This window comes from Cynara cardunculus (assembly GCF_001531365.2).
Source record: "Cynara cardunculus var. scolymus isolate 2C chromosome LG 17, CcrdV1, whole genome shotgun sequence".
Taxonomy (NCBI): Eukaryota; Viridiplantae; Streptophyta; class Magnoliopsida; order Asterales; family Asteraceae; genus Cynara; species Cynara cardunculus.
In genome coordinates, this window is record NC_037544.1 from 18394099 (window position 1) to 18400150 (window position 6052).

Consider the following 6052-nt stretch of genomic DNA (forward strand, 5'->3'; position numbering starts at 1 on the left):
CACAATTTCATTTCAATGCATTTTTCATATAATCAATTTGTATCCATGATTTAAACACATTGTATATTTCATACAAACATCAACTACTTTTATACGTGCTTTTCCCTCAAATAACAATGGATTTAAAAAAAAGGGTCCGTGAATACTCACATTTTCTTTCACGGAGAAGATGGTTGAGTGATCAAATGGTATGTCTTGGTAAAGTCCTTTTAGTGAATCCTATTGAAAACAAACGGTTGTCAAACTCTTAAAGGTTAAGATTACTATTCTACCTATACGTCTTATAAATGCCTCTTTATGTTCTTAAGAATAAAAAAAACAAGTTTTAAGTAATTTATATGCTTATTATGGGGTTTATGGTTTAAGAATCCAATCTTTAGTGATTTTAGGAAATCATGCATGCTGACAGAATCTTTGTGACTCAAAAATGTCAATGGTTCACCCTCATCCAAGATGTATATTTTCCAAAAAAATTTATATGTTTTATTATACTGAGTTAGGATCATTATGACCAAAAATCAAGATTTTTGGATAAGTGGAAGGGTCTCAAATTTGTTTTTACCAAAACAGTGATTATAGCTTTCAAAACAGAAAACCCCTTCTTAATATTACACCCTTTTGAAGGAGTTATACTTATTATTTTCCAGTGGTTCATGAATCATTTTAAATCTAACACATAAATATAGCTTTTCCAAAAAGAATCACTATATTTGGATGTATATTTTGGGAGTTATGGTTGTTTGAACATGCATGTGGAAATCTGTCAAGTCTGGACAGATTGCACACTTATTTTGTAAAAATCGGTTGAACCACTAAATCACCATGTTTTTGGGTGGGGTTAGACTCTTTTGAAATCTAACACTTTAGGTTATACTCCAGAGGAAAATTTTCATGATTTTTTATGTGTCTTCTAAGAGTTATAGATGAACAATGAGACACAAAATTTTTGACCGACCACTGTTGCATACCAAATTTGTTTTGGGTGTTGTGAGGTCATAAAGTCATATTTTCTCATGATTCCACCTGGGTTTGAAAGCTAATATGCTAAATATTATTGAGGAAAAATATTCATGCTTATTGGGTTAATACACAACCAGATATGGTCGTTCCAAACTCATGCAATGAATCTGTCCAGAAAAAAGTCATTCTTTTCTACAAAAATGGATTTTTATGCATCAAAATTTTCAAAAAAGACGATTTTATGGAAGAAGATCACTCTACTATTCAATATTAAAGTAAGAATATATAAAATACACTATTCTTTGTAACAAAAATGAAAGAGAACTCAGATTCCATAAGAGACACAAAAATGCAGGAAATGAAGGGGTTTTCTTGCTTTTCAAAAGCTCTAGTTGGTTTGGTCACGAATTTTCACCATATTAAGAATATTTTTCATGTCTTTGGTGTAAATTCTACCCTTAGAACTTAGAATGAAGAACACCTCTCCTTTGCAATCTTAAAAGTATGAAAATGACAAGAAAATGGCMCTAAAAGTGCATAAAATGAAACCAAAATACTAACAAGTTCTTACCTTTGATTAAAAGAAGATGATTTCTTCAAGTTTTGTTTCTTGAATTCCCTTTTCTTTTCTATGAAAGGCTGAATTTTGCTTGAAGAAGAAGATGGAGGGAGAGAGTAAGGAGATGAAAAGTGAGGGAGAGTAAGGAGGTGAAAGGTTGAGAGATAAATGAGAAATGAGTGTTTTGAATTTTCAAAAGTATTTATATGTAGAGGAGGGGGGCGGCCATGTGGTGGGCCTATGGGCCTCCCTTCAATTTTTTTTTTTGTAAAAACTTAGCCCATAATTTAATTAGTTGGGTACTTTTGTGAGATATTGAGAAAAAAACCCAAATTCCTATTTTATGAGATAAATAAATTTCTTAAATATAATTTTAAGTAAAAAAAAGTATTTAAAATACGTAGACTCTATATTTTATGCAAGTTTTAAAAATTATTTGAAGTGTTTGGCATTTTATAAGACGATCCGGTTCATTACGGGTCGAAATAGTGTTTTCTACACAACCTGCCGGGATTTCTAACTACTTAAGCTCTAATCGCTCTACTTGAATGTTAATAATATTTCTAAAGTGCTATCTAGCTACTAACCTGGTATTTAAATTTCCGGATGTCACATCGGTTAAGGTAGCTTCCGATTTAGATTAATTCAAGATGTGTTGAGTGATGAATGAAGAACTCGGTCAATAATGAAGATAAAATCGGAAGACAAATTGAGCGATGAAGAAATTTGTTTAGTTAATCAAGGCTCTTTCAATTTGGTTAGTTAATTTTAATTTACAAAACATTCTATTTAATAATAAATCCTAGATGCATAAAGAAACAAAATTAGAAACCTAGAAAAGAGGTAAAGGATATCGAGAATCACATCCTAAAAATTGAGAAATTTTACGAAATCTACTAAAAAAAACCCCGAATAAGTCCCTCAAAATCGATAGAAAACCCGAATGTCTCTTAAAAATCAATCAAAAAACCGAAATAGTCTCTCAAAATCAACCAGAAAGTCTTTTTACTGCCAAAAATAACTTAAAAATCCCTCAAAATAACCAAAAAAAAATTCTATTGATAATATGTTGATTGAATGATTAATCTGGGATTATCAGTTGGTATCAAAGCAGATTGTAACAACTCAATATCAAAATTTGGCCGTATTGATGTTATTAAGAAGCGAAAAACTTGGCCTATGGCCAATGGTTATGGATAAACTCTGTTTTGGAACAAAGAGTTTGTTTTATTAGGAACCAGAGGGGCTCTAATTGGTCCTTATAATAGAACCAGAAGGGTCTCGATGATGATTCAATATTGATACAAGTCTTTTACTAATGTTTTACTTAAACTAGAGGCTATGTATCTATTAGATAGGAGCTTGTTAGGACTGAAAATCAGTGTAAAATTGTATTCGTTTTGAAAGTTAATTTTGTCTATAATTGTGTAAAAGTCATCGTGTTTGACTTTTCTTAGATAGTTTGACTTTGACTTTGTCTAAGGTGTTTGACCCTATATAAAGGGTGAGTCCCTTGTATTGTTAGTAAGATTCTAATTGTAATATCAATTACGTAATAGTGAAGTTTGACCAAGATTGGATGCATTCCCTTAATCTAAAAAGATTAAACAAGTGGATTTGAAAAGATCTACTTACTATTTTATGAATTGACGGCTTTCACGGAAAATTTCATTAATTCTTGTGTATGATGTAATGATTATCATTTCATCATAAGGGGAGTATGTAATAATGAATGAAATGTCCAATTCTGATCATTATAAGGGGAATTTATTATAAAAATCAAGGGGGAGTAACATCAAGTCGGCAAAAGACTCAAAAGGAGTGCGACTGGAGATAATTACAGAAAGATTATTCCTGTGCTAAAACGTCTGAGAGTTTTTGAATGAGAAGATCATCGTTTCAAAAGTTTACTAACAAAGTTTTCTTATCAAAGAGAAAGTTTGTGACTTGTTGTCTGAAGATTCTTTGAAGATCACATCTTGTACATTGTTTCTGAAGATTTTTGTTGTTTCTGATATACATTGTCAAAAGAGAAGATCATCGCGTTCTACATTCGAGAGGGAGAATGTTAGAAGATCTTTCTCAACAAATAATTGTCTGAAGTTTCAAGTTGAAGATTGTTTTTGAAGAAGACATAGTGTGCTTAAAGCATCAAAGTTCAAACGAGACTCAAAGCGCGGAAATTCTTTCAAGTCTGAATACAAAGGGGGAGAATGTTAGGACTGAAAATCAGTGTAAAATTGTATTCGTCTTGAAAGTTAATTTTGTCTATAATTGTGTAAAAGTCATCGTGTTTGACTTTTCTTAGATAGTTTGACTTTGACTTTGTCTAAGGTGTTTGAGCCTATATAAAGGGTGAGTCCCTTGTATTTTTAGTAGGATTCTAATTGTAATATCAATTACATAATAGTGAAATTTGACCAAGATTGGATGCATTGACTTTCTCTCTCTCTCTTCTCCTACATGTTCTAACATGAAATATCATTTCTCCCATTGATGTTGTTGCAGATTTACATGAAGATTGATTAAATTGGGACTTATAGAGCTCTGTGTCAAAATCATATTCTAAAAGATATTTTAAAGATTTCATATTTAGAAACTTTTTATATAAATAAAGACAGAACAGAGAGGCTCTGGCTGGCCTAGGCGTTGGACCAGAAGGCCTCTGCTTGGTCTTAAATTTTGAGCCAGAGGCTCTGGCTAGTGAAACCAGAGCGCTGGTCACACAAGATGACTTTAATATATGTTTTTATACTTGGGAAAACTATTTTACCATCTATGGTGTTAGTCTATGAACATTTATAAGGATTTTACTTGAGTAATAGGTTCTGGTTGGCGTAACCAGAAGCTCTGGTAGAGGAACCAGATGAACTCTGGTCCTGCTATCTTTTAAAATATTTTCTAAGTCTTGTATTTGGAGCAAGAGGTCTAATGGACACAAACAGAATGTGGATTTACACTTCATTATGTGAAATGACTTCATTTGAATAATTTTTTGGTGATATTCACCCTGCAATTACATGAAAAAAGGAATCTCACTAGACTTTCAGGGCTAACCCTCATTTTGTATTTTCAAATATGTGTTGCAGGAAATACAGAATATAATGATATTAAGGGAAAAGGAAAAATGTAATTTGTTTCCTGTAATATTCGGGTTACAAATTTTGATTTAAGAATTTGGAATAAGTTTATATGCATATATAATAGTGTATATATATATATATGATAGGGATGTGTGTGTGTGTGAGTGTGTTTTTAGAAAGGCAGTTTATGCACTTGCTATAAATAGCAATTGCATATGAAAGGAAAAAGGTTGAATTTTTCTTTAGATCAAAACTTTTGTGAGAAAAGACTGAAGATAAATTGCAGGCTTTAGACCGGCTAACTTCTTTCAAAGGTGAGTGTAGATTACTTTGTATATTAAGATTGATTTATACATTGTTTGTAGATTAATTTGTACTGAATTCCTTTGTACAAGTATTGACCGGATTAAATGTTAAACCGGACGGGTGTTGTCCGGATTCAACCTAAACCCGATAAGTGTTGACCAGATTTCCTTTAAACCGGTCGAGTGATGTCTGGATTCGACCCTAAATCGGACAAGGGGTGTCCGAGTTTCTTCTTAAACCACCCAAGAGGCAACCGAATTCTCTTTAAACCGCTTGAGTATCAACCAGATTTCCCTTAAACCGGCCAAGGGATGTCCGGCTATGTCTAAATTGGTTGAGTTAGTTGTTTGCCTAAATCGCTCAAGCTATGTTCGGATTACCATTTTGTTTTCTAAGTCATTGTCCGGATTTGAAATCCGGATAGTGATGACCAGATTCCATATCTGACTAAATTTGATAAAGTTCCATTATCAGAGATGTAATGGCGGTGTAGCCGCGAGAGAGATGTAATGGCGGTGTAACAGCGAGAGAGATGTAATGGCGGTGTAACCGCGAGAGAGAGAGAGAGAGATGTAATGGCGGTGTAACCGCGAGAGAGAGAGAGAGAGATGTAATGGCGGTGTAACCGCGAGAGAGAGAGAGAGAGATGTAATGGCGGTGTAACCGCGAGAGAGATGTAATGGCGGTGTAACCGCGAGAGTGATGTAATGACTGTGTAACCGCAAGAAAGGAAAAATAATCTATAGTAAATATAGATTAAAAATGTTTATGTCGGTACAGGTTTGATTCTAAACTGTTAGTTTGGAATGTAAATTATTGGCATAATATTTGTGCACTCATTAGACCTTTTGGGTCTAATGCTTAGTTGTTGGACTAACCTGTTTTGCAGGTCATCATACATTGCAAGATAAAGGCAAAGGAAAAGTGTGAACGATGATATTTACATGCACATAAATGTATTAAACAAAGTTTTTGTTAGCCCATGTTTTGTAAACAATATTACATTTTTTGTTATGAATATGATTATGTGGATTATCTGTATGTGGAAATTGTGGGCTGTTACAGTTGGTATCAAAGCCTTAGTTTAAAGGATCTGGGTTTTTGCGAAATACTTAGACTTAAACTAGAGGTGTTGAAGTTGTTG